Source organism: Apostichopus japonicus, chromosome 19 (genome assembly GCF_037975245.1).
Source record: "Apostichopus japonicus isolate 1M-3 chromosome 19, ASM3797524v1, whole genome shotgun sequence".
Lineage (NCBI taxonomy): Eukaryota > Metazoa > Echinodermata > Holothuroidea > Aspidochirotida > Stichopodidae > Apostichopus > Apostichopus japonicus.
This window is the reverse complement of record NC_092579.1, coordinates 27,091,308-27,109,428: the sequence shown is the minus strand read 5'-3', so window position 1 is coordinate 27,109,428 and position 18,121 is coordinate 27,091,308.

The window sequence follows — 18,121 nt, the reverse complement described above, 5'->3', positions numbered from 1 at the left end:
AGAATGACGACATCGACTGAAGCCACTCATCAAACTGGTGGCGCTTTACGGCTCTGACGGCCAGAGCCGGATATAGAGATATACGGCTCTGCTGACGGCAAGCAGTATACAAATAATAAATGGTTATGAGTGCAATAGTGCAAATATTTCATGAGTTGAAAGATGGAATGTTTTATTCAACGAGGCGCAGTTTGTTGTTTTATACAACACCTTCAAATTTGGATATAATTGGATGTAAAATGCACTCATGCAACAGATTATTTTGAACAGACAGGTTTCTCTGCTCTTTTACCATTGAAAAAAGTGCTATCAAAAACTGAAAAAGTATAACGATAACGCATGGTTCTATCATCATAGCGTGCAATAGAGCGGATTTTGCATGCAATCGACGAGCAATTGACCAATCAAATGGCTGGAATATAATTAGGTGTTGTATAAAGCCGTATATTGCTCTGACGGCAAGAAAGTACCAGCGCGAAGTACAAACAATATGCCTCCGACATAACTTAAGTAATAAAGTTTACATAAATCACTCCAAATGGTGATATCGTGTGCCGCATTTCGCCAAAAATGTGGCAGTGGGCTGCAGTTTCACAGGTAATTCTCAAGAAGCGATAGCAGAAGCATTTACATAGGAATATAATTACTTTAGTGTCGTCTGCCCATCTAATGATCTAGTGATTGGAAAGGTGGATGTAGGCTAGTTAGCCTACTGTAGGCCCCAGGCCTAGACCAGCTATACGGCTGTCCTTTAAGATGCGAAATGACTTAGGCTAAGCCTAATGACAGCAATTATCACCACCTCATTTTACTTAAAACTTTATCCCGAACGATATATCCACATGCCAGAATAACTGAAGATGACATTTACATAGCCTACCTTGGTCTACTGAAGAGTAAGATTCTAACGTAGGTTCGCCTAGGCCTAGGTCATAACGAAGCCTACAATATTTCAGTCCATTAGTATATCTACCAGAATTATATAAATATTCAAACACATTCTCCATTTGCAACATATTCCCAACAATGTACAAGTAAGTGTGGCAAAAGGGTATAGCCTAGGGCCTAAGCAGGCTAAAGGCCTAGCCAGTAATCTGAGTCTTGAGGTAGGCCAGGCCAAAGCCTATAGCCAGGTATGTTCTGGATAGTAACTTTAATTACAGGCAATTTGCATAAATTTACTCAACTATGATTTAAAGGCCTAATGATATTCACTTAACCATGTTTGGACAAAGCTTTGTAGGCAATACAACACACTCAAGCCACTACTTGTGATAACATCTCATCTATTGATGACAATATGTGACTGAATGTAGATATGCATCAAACTGTTTGCACTCTCACCTCATAGGGTGGGATCTGTTATCCTGCATAATCTACTACCCACTTTGTAACATTAACATTTAACTGAAAACTGCATGCACAGACTAATATGGAAATATTACACAGTTCTAAGTAGGTGTGTGGAAAGGGTGAGGGGAGTCGGGTGGAAGGTGGAGGGAGGGTTGCTTCTTCACTGCATTTTCCTGGGACAACTACTGTATGACACTATCTGAGTGGAGCACTATAATAATACAAGCAAGAAAATGTTTGCCATATGCTTCTCTGATACCGGAAATGACACTTTCCAGACATTGAAAGTTGCATAAAGCACTCCACTTGCTCATAAGAGGCGAGAAAATGTTTCAAAGTTGGTTCTTATAAGTCAGGAGTATAGTACTTACTACTCTGATCTGGTCACCATAACATGTCTCTCTTGTGAAAAGTACACCTACTCTTTCGGAAAAATGGGTAAAATCAAATTCCGTTTTCAAAGTCAAATGGACAATGTATGTATGAGGACTTATAAATGATCTGGCTCTTTGCCTCACTTTTCTCAAGGTTTCACGGCTTCAACACACGATTACTTTAATTATGTCCCATTGAGATACTTTTTTGACTCACAGGCAAATTGTTTATACAATCTTTCATACAGAATCTCATATAATCTTTGATACAGCAATCTTTTTTATTCTCGTATAGTCTCCTATAGGCAAATATGGAGAAAAGATGTGCAATTTACAGTGTGTCAGTTGTGGGAAACATGTCCTCTACCTTGCACACCATGTAGCCAGGCAATACCAGGTGAAGGAGAAAGGCCAAAGATTGCGGCTTAAGTACTAGTGAGGACAAATGTAAGTAGCAAATGTTCGTGTAAAGTACTGTATCATATTCACACAATGTAATAGAAGTAAAGTTCTAATATTTTGACAAGTAAAATTACTGCCTTTTTTTTTATTAAGGAACTCACATTCTTCTTCCAATTTGAATGACAGCATCTAGCTCTCTCCTTTTCTGCTCAATCAGCATGCAATTGTAGTAGCATCCTGTACTTCTGCCCTTAATCAAAAGTACTTTTAATCCAAGGTACTTTCAGAAATTACCCTTCACAGTTTACAAGGTCTCTCCTGTTAGATCTAAAGATGCAGTACTTTAAGTGGCTAGACCATGTTTCATATTGTGTGATGTTATTCCAGTCAGTCAGTAACTTTATTCGGCAGTGGATAACTTTGATTTGTCCAGTGGAAAATCCTGGAAAAGTAAAGAAATTTCAGTTTCAACACTGATAGTTATTGAAATCTTTGATAGCCAAGTACTGTAACAAATTTGTGTTGAGATAATACTAATAGTATGAAATGTTATAAAAAGGTGAAGCTGATATGTATAATCAAACCAGGTTTTGAGACTGAAGACTTTTATTAACTTGGAGATAGTGAGCTTGGTGTCTTGGTAGCACATGCCAAAAAAATACTATTTTTGTGTCATAATATTTACTCACAGTACTTTTGTTAAATTTTGAAAGTAAATATTTTATCAAAATGCCACACTTTTGGACCCATAATGTATTGAATAACCCATCATGTAAGTTTCTAAGATAGTAACCATGTTTGAATTTATTTGTATCTTCACAGAGGGGCAATCCTATACTGTACAGTAGTTACTCAGATTTTGATGGCCACTAGAGTAAAGAATTTAAGTGATGACACACTGGAACTAAGGAAAACCTGCAAAGATAGAAATAGATGGAAATATGTTGAAATTAAGTATTCAGAGAATGAATTGTGACTTATGGCATATTGCAGTGATTTTTTGATGGACAGGAGAGTTTGCAGCTAATCAATTCATTTTGCTGCCATCTTAAAGTGTTTAAATGATTACCTGCTTAAATATTGATATCGTACAATATGGTGGATACCAAATCAAATTCATCAGTTGCACTATTATGCCTTGGTTAAATATTTTGTAAAAAGTGTGATGTATGTTGACATAATTTTCAAATTCATCCTCAAAGCACATAACACTGTTGAACTGATGTGTTTCGAATAGACATAAAATAGCAATGAAAAATGAACTAATTGATATGATTATAGCAAAGGACTGTATGGTCTGTGAAGGGGTGTGTCTCTTGTATCAGGACTGATAGATGGGGACCTAGGTAGACTCACAGATGGCTGGAGCAGTTAAGGATCAACTTACAAACAGTTCCAGTCTGAGACAGTGAGTATGGTTATTATCCTTGGTCAGATTGTAGGAATGAATGTCTCTGATATGGGTAGTCAGTCTGTCATTGGGCAAGCCAAGGATGAACCTTGCCATATCAGAGGCTGTAGAATGTTTGCATTTTGACAAGAGTGTCCTGTTCATCAGTTAGTTAATTACCTAGCCTTTTGGGCATATATTGTATGTCCAGTTGGCAGTTAGACTTTGGCAGAAAGCTCATTTGTGGCGGGATGAAAGTGGTCCTTCCAGAAACTTGTGAAGAAGAGGGGTTAGAAAGGGATTTTCATGACATCTGTAAAAGGGCAGACTGTGTCCTATGGATACTTGAGTTATGTCTGCTTTGAATAGAAATGATGTGTGTTTTGTGAGTCTCGAAAATTCAGGTTATGGAGGAATGACAGATCAAGTTCAGCATTCTCTTATTAATGATAGCCTACAGTATATAAATGTCAGGTACGCCTAAGCAGTTCTCACTGGTCAGAGGTTGAGCACTGGTGCATGAGTTGATGATAATTTTGGTTTGTAACCTAAAATATCCCCATTATCAATTCTCAGGCTGAATTTACTTAGTCATATTCTTGTTTGATGATTTGTACATCTTTGGTTGTGGCTATGTGCATGCAGGCATTTCTGATTATTTTTTCATACAGACTATATGTGTTACCTAACATTGGCTATGCTTGTCCAGTCAGGCTGTGAATCGGAATTCCTGTTCATGGGTCAATTATACTATCTTTCACTTGCATCATTTCAGGAAAGCAGGAATTGTTGCTTGCAGTGCTGAACTGTTTTTATCCAAGCTTACAGTGGCTTTTCTTATTGATTAATGTTGAATGTGTTTCTGTAATTTTTTAATTTTTGTGGTTGTAATTTCCTGTTTGTCCTGTAATTTTTAATTCCTTTCTCTTTCCTTGTTAGCTGTCATTTCCTTGCCCAACATGCTGTTACATTGGAAAAGCACTTTTATATATGGTTCATCATTGTTTATACAACTACAATCATGGCAATCTAATATTTTACAAATATCTAAGTAAAATCACAACTTCAGTAGCAGTATCTCCAGGCCAGCCAATTTGAAGAAGTTCAGATTTACCATTTAAAAATTCAGAAATATAGTATTGACCCATGTGACCTAATTAATATGATCTGAGCATTGTGAGCAACCAATAGTGAGGCATATAGCAGGGCTCTAGCCAGGTTCACTTGTCCAAAATCAAGTCCAAGTCAACATGTCCTGAGTCCAAGCCATGTCAGAATCAGAGTGAAGGCCGGGACAAGAATATCAGAGTCGAGAATCTAGTTGAAACATAATTTTGATTTTTGTTGCTCACACCAACTTGGCTGGCCTGGATGTATTGCCATTGCTAATGTTGTTTGTGATTGTACTTAAATATTTGCAAATATTGGATTGCCATTATGTTATCGATAAGGCATGATAAGTATGTACAGTTTGTCAACTGCTTGTGACAATTAGGATTCAAAGACATTTTAAAACTCTTGGCATAGTAGTGCTAATGAAGCAGTCTATGAGTCCAGTATTACAAGTTTTCCATGTCATCTTGTATGGGAGGGGGCAGAAGAGAGTAAAGGAGGCTATTGGGGAATGGTGGGTATGGGTGTGGAGGAGGGGTAGGGAGAGATAAAACTTTGGAACAGGATGACTCCCAGAAAAGTTGTCCATAGCTGTTTAAAACTATGAATGCATCATTTTAACCTCAAACCTTGTTTATTTTCAGTGTGATAATCACCATGCAAAGCTCAAAGATCATCATTCAAGGGACTCGTGCGAAGAGACCAGCAAGAAAGTTAAAATCCTAGATTAGAGGTGAGAGGTTTGATCAGACATAGGGAAGTCTGCATATTTTTGTGTGATTATGTGTGTGTGTATGTCTTATAATGGAATCTTGGGTTATATAGTTAAATGAGCCAATATGCCATGTTATGTTGGATTGTTGGTACTCATACCATAAATTAATTATGAATTAAGTTTTCAATATATACACAACTATAAAGTAGGTAAAATTTCATCAAGCATGGAATGTGCTGCTGTACAACATAAATTGACCTTACCAAAATTTGAAAACTTTATTATAACTCAAACATAAAATGTAAAAAACAAACTTTCATGGACCAATACAAGATTTCTACATGCCAATAATTGGGGAATGTTTTGTTACATTTCATAAAGTTGTATTTGTGTTGTGTGGATCATTCCATTCTTATGCCAATTAGTCTAAAAACATAACATTGACTGTTACATTTAATAATTGTGGTTTTTTTTTACCAAATTTTCTTGGTTGATTACTGTAGGTGTTAACATGCACCAGTGAGAAATTATCATATTGGAGAATATTTTACCATTTTGTTAAATTTGCTTAACTAGAATGTTAATTCCTGTATGGCTATAACATTATTTTATTTTTTCCATTTGGATTGAACCCATGTAAATATGATTATTATCATTACTTTATCAACAATGCAGATTTGAACAATTTGCACTCTTTAGTAAAAGTTAATTAATAACAACTTACAATTGTGGCTAATAGCTCATTTTTGGCAAGGAAGTCATTTCTATTGGTGGTTGATCATATGCAAACTCATCCCTTACTAATTTAATTATGTGATTAATTGTTGGTAAACAATGAAAAGTTCACACTAACTATCATTTCATGTGAAATAATGATCAGTAGTGCAAGCAAGCCATGATATTTCTACTGGTCTAGGTTGTCATTACATATTTTTCTTTTATATAGACAAAGTGATTGATGCCGAAGATATAAACACAGTAGTTATGATGCTGAAGAATGAGACAACACCATACATCAGTGAGTTGTATTGCATTGAAACAATTGATTGGCTCCTTGTTAATTACTTCCCATACTGGAGGCAACTAAAACCTATGCAATCAAGTTGGTGTCTGGGTGTGTATGTGACAATGAGCTTGTGAACAAAATATCTCTACAAAATGCATACTAGAGTGATACCATACTTAATAAGTTGGGAAGTTGGTGATCCCTATTGTTTCGGTGCACAACTCATGAATATTAGTGATTGGGCTTGGTTTACTGAGGCCTATAACAAATAGCTTTGGCCATGTTAGTTTGCGTTTCCAATTTTTAGTGCTAATCTATTGGTATCTCAATATCTGCCTTGTACTTTAATCTTGTCCCACTAAACATCTATAACATGAGAAGGTGTGATAGGGAGGGGGGGGGGTGGATTGGATAACATGGGAGGGAGGAGGGAAGGTAAGAAAGGGTGGACCATTGCACTTTTCCCCAAAACCTTCAGTTTTGTTTCTCTGATTCACTTTATGCAGATACCATAATTTCAGAGCCAAACACATGGCTAAATCTGGGAAATAAGCTATGGACACCCCTCCCCTCAGACCCCTGTCCCTTTTTCAGACATCAAGCCTTTTTGCAGCTATTTGTGTGATCCAAAGAAAATATCATGCTTTGTGCGCCACTGATGTACTTGTCAAGTGAGAAGATTCAAATTTGGCCACCCCACTTTCCCAACCCACTGCTGATGCCATCATGAGGTGATCCAAAAAACTTTCATTCATGAAACTACACAAAATCTACAGTATAAACATGAATTATTCCTTAACAATTACCAGCAAGAGTCTAATCATGGATAGTACCATATTGACTTTTAAGTCTAGCTAGTTTACCTTGTTGAAACCAATTCTCCTCTCCTTATGACCCTCCCAATTTAGTAGGGCAGCTGAAAGGGCTGTCAGCTGGGGCAGGTTTCACCCAGCATGCCCAGGGCCACGAGGTGAGTGCCCATACAAAGATTACACAAGTGGATAAAATGCTCTTTTTCCTGTTGTGATCCTAATGAAGAAAAAGATTGATGAAATTCAAAATAAAATTTTAAAAAATTGAAACCCAAAGTGACATGTTTGTTGGACAGTACGAATGCATATATTCCATTATATTTTAGTAACTAAACTGATTGAAAAAACATTTTTCCTCTCTGCATATTATTTTTGTTTTGTGACTTTTGTCTAAGGTTAACTTCTAGCTAGTAGGCTGACTCCTACTGGCTCCTGCTCAACTTGGTGTGTCTAAATTTCACCACATGGTAAAGCAAAGAAATACCATCATAAATGCATACAATTCATCCATTACATCTTAAAAATGAAAATAGTGTTATTGGACTAAAATGTTACAAAATATCTTACTTATATGATGAATATTAATTATCCTTCCTGAGTGGATGTGATTGCAAGTCTCAGCTCGACACATGGTCCTTGTCATTGATGGAATGTGTACATGAGTACAGGTGATATATGATATTAGAAAAGTAGGTTTGAAAAGTTTGGTTTGTCCTATTGCTGTTGTCTATCAGGTGCCTGGATGACTCTGATGAATTAGCTGAGAGTAGTGACCTTAGAGGGGAGCATTGGTTTAATTCCTTTAAGTTGCTGATGTGTTTACAAGTCTCAGCTCATCACCTGATTGGTTGTTGGCATTGTTGGCATATGTTCATGAGTTGCCAAGGCCTGTGCCATTAAAGTAAATTGTTCATATGGAACATTGTCCTTATTTACAGCTTTTTATATCTAAACAATGAAATTAAAACTTCATTGTTACTTAAATCACATCAAATTTATGCATGTTGATGACCCACATTTGACCTTCATCAATTCTCAGCAATAAAGTACCTGTCTGAACATATGATATTCCACTCTAAATTTGCTAAACATGACATTTTGTCACTAATATCTGAGAGTTATTCCTAATATTTGAATATTCATAACAGCATCTGGCAATTTTTAAAAGTACACATTGGATAGATGTGAGGAGGCAAACTGTTAGGATTTCTACTTGGGAGGCACACTGGTAGTGTGCAAACTGGTAGTGGGACAAAATGACCTGTTATCTTCTCAAACTGCCAAAATGTTGATGAATGAAAACATAGTATAGAAGCTTCTACTTCTTAAATGCATTTTCATATATTTTGATAATTATTTTGAAGAAAATGTAACAGTAACTTCAGTCCCATACAGAAACTAGAATTTCTTCACACATTTACTGTGCAGAAAATGTATTTATATTCAAAGCTAATTGTTAAGTGTATATTCCAGTTGGTTCATGGTGAGTCACTCTAGAGATCACAATTTTGTGTTTAGGTACTGATCAAGTTAGGTCTATAAACAATTATCTCGCATTTGACAAATTTCACCATGATGTCTTTGTTGGTATTTCAACAAAACTAACAAGTTAATTTTAAGCAAAGTTCTGCAAAAGTTTATTAGCTGCAAAACATTACTTTTAACATACAGCCGGCTGTTGGCCAACAGGTACTGATAGAGTGCTGCAATATTTCTGTACCTTTAAAGTAGGGGGCTACCATGGACCATGATATTTTCTAAACCAGCCACTTACTATTAACCTCAAAATAACCAAAAAAACTACTGAATGCAAATGAAAACTCCCATTTTATAAGGGTAAATTTCCACTCCAACCTGTTTTTTAACCATTTAACCAATAACTCATTTGAATATATAAGAATTTGGATTCTACACTTGTGCAAAAGGAAATATCATCTGCCATTAGATAATCAGATATTAGATAGATATTAGATAGTTATGGCTGGTACTTATAGTGGCTATCTTTGGTGTGAAAGCTATAAATAATCAAAAGTTGCTGTGAGTCTTAACTACTCTGGATCATACCTTGCCACTTGGATTTGTTTTTAACAAATATTCATTTGAGAGCAACATGTCTCTGATACAAAATGGAAAAAAAAATCAAACAAACCATATTAAAGAATTCTTTCTTTAAACTTTCTACCTATTATTAGATTAAACAGTAGTAATTATTTCTTAAGTGGCGACTTATGGGACATCATCCAGTTTTGCTTCTGCTTTTAACTTACTGCTTTCAATGTCATTGCATGTGTATTGTTTTATGATTTTAAATGTTTTGTGATGTTATCTCTCTTTTTTATGTAGTTTCATAATAAGATCACCCTACACCAGGACTGCCTCCATCATGTACAATCAGAGTGTGATAAGGAAGACTTTCAAGTGAGGTTCATCATTGATACCATTGGAAAGATGTAAAAAAAAAATCATTTAATGACTTTTTAGGATATTCTGTATGATAGTGCATCAAATTCAAGTGGGAAATGATCCACAGCTTAAACTATAAAACTAACACTAAAAATTTCAACTTTAACGTTGGTCAAATTGCTTTTACTGACATTGGAGTACAGTATGTTAAAGGTAGTCTGTATTGGCCCTAAATTTTGGCATGCTTAAATTGCTAGAAGTTTTCAAAAAGTACTGACCTTGAGGTCTTTACTTTCCAAACTGTTCTCAAATTTTAAATGAACACACAAGATGACTGAAAGTCCCAGTGAGGTAAATTGATTTAGTTCCAATATGGAAAGTACCGCCATTTACTGTTGCTCAATGGAATACTATTATGAATACAAAGCAATTTTTCTTCCTGCCACTGGGATTGGGGTGGGGGATGAGGGGGTCATGCCCAGTGTCTCTCTCATTTTGTTTTGTCCTTTTTGTGTGTGGGGGATGGGGGGGGTGTTCATTTAGAAGAGTTGGTCTTGATAACATTACTGTTTCATTAAAATGGTTGTGCAGATGGAGGGATGGGGGTGAGCAGAAAGAAGGGAGATTATTTAAGAACAAAATCACTTGTAGAACACCAACTGTGTATGGCCTTCTGTGATTGTTCCCAATCCGATATGGAACGCGGGAGTGAGGCTGTCCAAGATTGAAGACATTGGACACAACATCAAAGAATTCTTCTATTTTCTTTCCCTGTATCAGAAAATCTTTTTCAATCCATTCCTTTTTTGACATCTTGACAGGAAGAGGAGTGTTTGCAACAAAGGAAATCAGGCAAGGTGATTTGTAGCTAGAGTATAGAGGAGAAATAATTTCTCCTGAGGTGGCATCCAAAATAGCTAGAACCAAGGAAGATGGCAACACCTTCTTGTACTTTTATGAGAATGGTGGAACTATAGAAATGGTAAGCTAAAATGTTTGCTTCCCATATTATGGTCTGTAAATGTTTATTTTTCTTTGACTATTCACAACATTAAGGATAACAATTTAAACTTTGAAATGCATATTTTGTTCTATAAATATTCACAAAATGGAGGGTTCGAATGTCACACTACTTGCTAATTTGTGAGTAGGATTTTATTATTACCAGGAGAAAATGAAAGGCACTACTATTTTTCATGGAGTAGCCTAAATTCCCTGAGAATATTCGCTGCATATTTCTACAAAAAAAACCTAGTCTACTTTCCAAAGATTTGTCTGATGGAGCGAGATATCACCTTTGAATTACACTGATTTTTCACCAGAAGTGGACTTGAAGCAAACGAGGGTGATGTCAGAGTTACGCACTGACAACAAAGCATATATTTTACCTTTCACAACAGGGTTGGCATTTTCCCGGGAAAAACCTGTTTTCCCACTAAGCGGTAAAAACCAGGTAAAACCGGGAAAAACTGGTAAATACCGGTAAAAACCGCCTCCGTCTCGAAAACTATTATTACTTGTTCGTAATATGCAGGGTCATCAGTAGGCACGATATTGTTTCATGACAGGCATATGTTAGTGAATATGGGAGTTTCTTAGCTTCATTTTGAGCTATTTTATACCAACCTAATTCTACTTTTTGTGGAAAAAAAGAGTATTTTCATATTGCACATGTATAGTTATTCTGTCACGCTCTCTTTAGCAGTATGCATTGCCTATTGCCGAAACCATTATAGGTCTACACTGGGACACTCACCCCTCCTAAATTCTTCAGGCCTATTATGTGCTCAGACAGTTCATTCAATTAATACAGTAGGCAACAGTCTATTGAGGTGAAACTTGTAGCTTGCTATAGGTATCTACGAGGGAAAGGAGAAGTGGACTGGTAGTCTGTGCCTACTGAAAACCTAAAGCACTTCAACCTGAAAGTACAGTATGCTATAGCAGGAGCTACAACATCAGACTCATATTCTCATACTGGACACTGTCATTAGAGTTCTGGGAATTATGTGTTTAAACGTCAGTTACTTACTCTGGAGGTCCAGTTAATATTCACTTTGCAAAATTGTTATGTCGAGCTTGACAGTTTGAACACTATACAGGTATTTTTTAGTTTCATGTAACTTATATTTTAAGACACAAAAACATGTTCATAGTTCATACTGTAGTTTGCAAGAACATAACAGAGTACACTCTATGTAGTTTTCATTGTTACTTGTTACTTGAGAGATCTACTTGGCGAGCGAGTTGTAAAAGTTACACTGTGAATATGTTTGCTCACTTTCCATGTTTTTGTGATGGTGTTGCATTATATATATATGTAACAAGACAATGTGACATGTATAATATGACGAATCATAGCCATAGGAGGCACCAACAGTTTGATACTTGTCCATTCTCTAGATTATAGAATTATGCATCTCGATAGGAAAATAAAGTTGGTTGATTTGAGCATCCAATATATTATTTGAATTATTTATAATAGTCTAATCGGTAAACTCACAAAGTTATGGATCATGGCTGTTCTTTGGATGTAACCCAACCCCCTACCATAAGATGCCATTTTCTTGTATTTTCTATGCTCCTCCACAAGTTAAATTTAGGAATCCTATATAATTTGAGGTTTTTCCCAGTTTTTCCCACTTATAGGTGGGAAAAACCGCCCGGTAAAAACCGGCCAACCCTGTTTCACAAACTACTGTATGTTTGCACCTTGGAATGAATAACTTGCAAATCAGGAATCATACTTGATGCTTGGGGTTGACTTTTGTGTGAAAAGAGACAACTTCAAATGTACATCAAAACATATGACTTGAATCAAATTCCTCCAGAATGTTACATTCATTTCCCTATTTAACCTGTCAAAAATTCATTTTGGCTTGTACTATCGTATGCAAGGGTGATCTGCCTATGTAGCTCTCTATACAGTTGTGTCAACTTTTACAGTTGTTCAGTCCTGCTGCTTTGGTTTTATAGTCATTCTGAATTGCTTTATAATCCACTTAACCTTTCAATTTGTTGCCCTCAGTATTGATGCTTCAGACACAGCCTGTGTTGCAAAGATGGTAAATGATGAGATTGGCAGGGAGGCCAATTCTGTTATGAAGAAACAAATACTTGAAGGAAGAGTCTGTCTCTGTTTGTTTGCCCTAAAAGACATAAAACATGGTCAAGAACTCTGGTACGACTATTGGCAGATAGATTTACCGTGGTGAAAGAAGGTAAGAAAGAAATTGCAAGGCATGAGTAAATATTTGCTTCATTGTTAAACTTTAATAGGGTATGGAGAAACATGTGTAAGATAAATTCCAGTATACCCAGTATTTGAAGGAGATCGTTCACTGAATACCACCTGGCTGAGGATTCTGTCCGTTACAAACATCTTGGACATTCCTCCAAACAACATGAATCTTTATTCATATAAGAGATGTGGGATTTGTACAAAATTGCTATGCCATGGTGATCAGTTTCTTACAGAACAAATCATGAGGGTGGGATGCAGGACATACATGAATGTATGAAGGAGTGAGCCCTTCTGGCTATCTGCTTAGCTGCTTCACTTTTCTTTGGCAAATCTGCCTTAAAACATCGAAAAGACCGTTTAGCTCAGAACGATAAGATAACTATTGAGAAATGTACAAGACCCTAGGAATGAATATAAACATCAAGTATGGGGGGGGGGGGCACTCTGAGCGAAGATGTGTTCAGCTTTGTGTAAAGAAGGAAGGTAAACTCTGTGTACACTGAGGCAGCTTAAACTATGGTCTTAACGAGACTAAGTATGATAGAGGGTTTTAACCTTTCGCAGGGCTTCAAAGGTATCTCTAACTTTTTCAACCTCTAACTGTAGTAAGTGTTTCCTGAAGAGAGACCACCATTAGAAATCAATCAGCAAGGTAACAGAGGAAAGTATTTTAGTAAAATAAATGGAACTTGACAAGAAATGTTCTCATTGATTGTGGGATTCAAATATTGGAAAGCCGGGGCAATGACATACCTGAATGATATACCCTAAACAAGAGCTTACAGTAACCACTTGAAAGTATTCTATAGAATGTAGTTTTGGCTTCCAAAGTGTAATTGATCAAGCATTTGCTTACATATATACTACATAAGAAAGGCCAACTGGAAATCTTTACTATCCAAACTGTTCTCATATATTCTACATGAACACATAAGATTAACACATAAGATTGAATGTCCCATTGAGGTAAATTTATCAAGTATAAAAAGGGAAAGTACCTCCATTTATTGTTGCTCAATGGAGTACTATTATCAAGACAATCCAAGTTTCCATCCTGCCACCTGTGGGAAGGGGTGGGGGTGAGGGGGGTTGGATCATGCCCAGTGTCTGTCTCATCTGTAATATGTATAGTACCAGGGTAATGCAGTGTACTGTTGAAACAGCTTTATGGAACTTTATGACACTTTCCTATTCTGGGGGGGGGGGGTGGGGAGTTGGTCTTGATAACATTACTGTATCATTATAATGGTTGTACAGATGGAGGGATGGTGGTGAGCAGAAAGAAGGGAGATTATTTAAGAACAGAATCATTTGCAGAACACGAACTGTGTATGGTATTCTGTGATTGTTCCCAATCCGATATGGTATGTGAGAGTGAGGCTGTCCAAGGTTGAAGATATTGAATGCAACATCAAAGAATTCTTCTATTTTCTTTCCCTGTTCAACCCATTTCTTTTTTAAGGTCTTGACAGGAAGGGAAGTGTTTGCAACAAAGGAAATCAGGCAAGGTGATTTCTTGCTAGAATAAAGAGGAGAAATCATTTCTCCTGAGGAGGCATCCAAAATAGCTAGAACCAAGGAAGCTGGCAACACCGCCATGTGCTTGTATGAGAATGGTGGAATTATAGAATGGTAAGGTAAAATGTTTGCTTCCCATTTTATGGTCTGTATGTGTTTAATTTTTTTTATGACTATTCACAACATCAAAGATAACAATTTAAAATATGCATATTTTTTTCTATAAATATTCACAACATCCAGGGTTCAAATTTTGACTATATCAATCACTAATTTGTGAGAAGGATGTCATTATTGCCAGGAGAAAATGAAAGGCACTAGTAATTTTTGGGGAGTAACCTAACTTCCCCTAGAATTTTAGGTACACATTTCTACAAATAAAAGTCTTCTTTCAGAAGATTTGTCAGATGGAGGGAGAGGGGGGGGGGGAGGACTCAGGGTAGCATGACCAGAGGTTGATATTTAATGTTTTGTGGAAGAGAGGGAGGAACTTTTTTCTAGAGGTAGGGAGTGGCTGGCACAAAGCAATCCACTAAGTTAAGTGCAGAAAATCTAGCCTAAACATTTGTTTAAAAGAAAAAACATTTTTTTTTTTATGAAAAACAAAAGAAATGCATAGCCATGCTTACAAGTTTTACATGTAGTCACCTGTAAGTGGATCGTGGAGCTAAGAATAATAAATTGGGAAGAGGGTAGGACTGGGGAGAGAGGGATGGGTGTTTATAAGGTAGGGACAAGGGAGTGCTGGCACCATATGCCAACCACATTTTGCTTAACACTACACTCAGTCAAATGGGAGAAGCCAGCCTATTCACATGTTGACAAAAGTAAAATTTGCATAAACTTGTGTACAACTTTGGATGTAGTGATCTGGCAGTGGATGCTAGCCTAATTTACTGAGGAAGAGGGAGTGTGCAAGGACTGGGGTGGGCAACAGGGAATTAAAGAAGTATTGATATGGAGTCATTTGATAGTTTTCCATTTTCAAGCTAATTTGAGAGACGTTTAATATTGGTGTTTGAAATCTTTTTCATGTTGTTGTTGGTCTTAAATTTGAAATAACTTTTATACTACACAAAGAATCATATATAAGCTATCAGCATAATTAAAGACATCACAGAGAATAACAGTCTAATATACAATCATGTGTCCATTGAATAAAAAATATCAATGATAAAAAGGGGTTATATTCAATAAGAATTGGATGCAAATTCCTCCAGAATGTTACATTCATTTTCCTATTATATGTGTAAAAAATCCTTTTGGCTTTGACTATCTAATGTATTGGAGTGATCTGTCTATGCAGCTCTCTAAACAGTGTTTCAACTTTTAAAGTTGTTCAGTCCTGCACCTTTGGTTTCATAGTCATTCTAAATTGTTTTATAATCCACTTAAACTTTCAATTTGTTGCCCTCAGTATTGATGCTACAGACACAGCCTGTGTTGCAAAGATGGTAAATGATGAGATTGGCAGGGAGGCCAATTCTGTTATGAAGAAACAAATACTTGAAGGAAGAGTCTGTCTCTGTTTGTTTGCCCTAAAAGACATAAAACATGGTCAAGAACTCTGGTACGACTATGGGCAAACAGATTTACTGTGGAGAAAGAAGGTAAGAAAGAAATTGCAAGGCATGAGTAAAAAATCACTGGTTTGTTAAAGTTTAATAGGTTATGGAGAAACATCTTAAAGATAAAGTCTTGGTCATGATGTTTTTTTCAGATTTTAACTTACAAGTGAAAGTTCATATCAGCATTAAGGAAAACTGAATGGATATTGCAACTTTTTCCACATTATGTAGGGAACAGAGTGGTATAAACTGAACTGTGTAGACTTGGCGACAAAAACATTTGCTGGCACTAAACACATTTCTAATGTAAAAGATAAGTTTAAAAACACTTTCTGCTAGAATGAGATTTGATTGAGGAAACCTTGGATGTTGTCGTAACCTCATTATTCAATTGCAACTATTTATGTGGTTTGACACATTTCATAAGATTTTTTTAATTTAACCTTTGTGTTAGTTTATACTAATATAACCTTAATACCTTCCCTGTAGTTCAGTACTTGTCTTACAGTACTGATACTTAGCTATGCATGTGACTATGAAGAAGACAAATATGTGCTGTGAAAGCCGACCACAAGACTCCTGTGATGCTTGTAAAACCATAAAAAAAAAAGGCATGAAGAAAACTGCTCAAAGCTTCAAGTTTCCTTCGTTATTTCAAATTTATGGAAATTATTAAAAATAAGAAAACTTTTGAACTGTTCTAGACCTACCAGGATTTGAACCCTAAACCAAGACCCAGAGAATTATCAAATTTATAATTTGAAGCAGTGTTAATATCACCTTTCATGGGATTATCAGTGAGGTACATAACTGTGAGAATCTGTAAGATAAAATATATTCTTAAAGTTTACAGCAAAATAGTTCAATCTACTTGCTTCTGAACTAAACAGTGAGGGTGGTGTCTTAATTTAACAAATTGTAATGGAAGTTGTCAATACTTGGTAAACTATTTACGAGCTAATAGTGGCCAAACATGATGTGGTAGGAATTAGAAAATATGCAATGAAATATAAGCAAGAAATTTTTGGCACAGAAATAAATGAATTTATAACAACCTTTAAGAACATCAGCTTAACCACCAATATGTGCTAGAAATGAAATAATGGTCACTTATGCTCTTTGCTTCATTCCTCAAACTACTATTCTGTAGCACAAAATTTTTAGAACCATTTGTCGTGAATAATCTTTCTCTTCTCAAAACAATAAATAAAAGGTGTTACTGTAAGTTAAATGAAAACAAATGAATGTATGATCTTATATTTCTCAAGTTTATTTTCCTTTAATAATGTTGAAATCAAATACAGTATTACAAAACGATATCATGCAGTGTATGAAATATTACAAACCTTGGTCCCTGGCACCAAATGTTCCTATTTTCACCCATCAATTCTCGTCTACCCCCTCCCCACCCCACTCACAATCACTACTTACCCATCTAATAACCTTTGTTATTTACATAAACAGATTAAGAGGGAAATATTCTAAATCTGTTGCATGATATGGATAAAATTGAAAGCAAATAGTTAATAGCCATCTCTGTAATTTCTTCCTCAAAAGAAAGAACTATTTCACACGTTTTTGTAGAAAAATAATTATTAAAAGTTTACTTTTGAAAATAATAACAACAACTATTGCAAAATAATATATACAGTATCTGTGAAGTTAAGATTTCCCTCTACCAGTAAAAAACAGAACACTATTTAAATCAAAAATAGGACAAAATGTACAACAAAAAAACAAAAAATCTTGCTTTTGTTTGAGATCTTGAACATAACATACATCGCATGCATCTTGCTCATGTCCAGATGTTTAAAGGAGCATTTTGAGGAAAAATTTAACAAATTTTCTGCCCTGTCAAGATACTAAAATCCCATGCCAATGAAGGTCATTAATTTCACTAGACAACTTCAACCTAAAATAATGTATTCCAAGTGGAACAATTTCAAACATTATCAATGTGATTTCTGTGCCTGAAATATGAAAAATGTCTTGAGTGTTAACTATGGAAGATCATTGGATTTGTTCACCACTTTAACCACTGTAGGCTTGATTAAATTTACAATTAAATGCATAAAGCTTCTGTAATTGCTTCAAGAAAGTTGTTGTTTTTGGTTGAAAGCAATTTATTCCTTTTCTCCCATGTTGTAAGTCCTATTCATATAGGGTAAAATGAATTGGTTTGTTTACGAGGTAAACACCCCCCCCCCCACCCCAATACAGAAA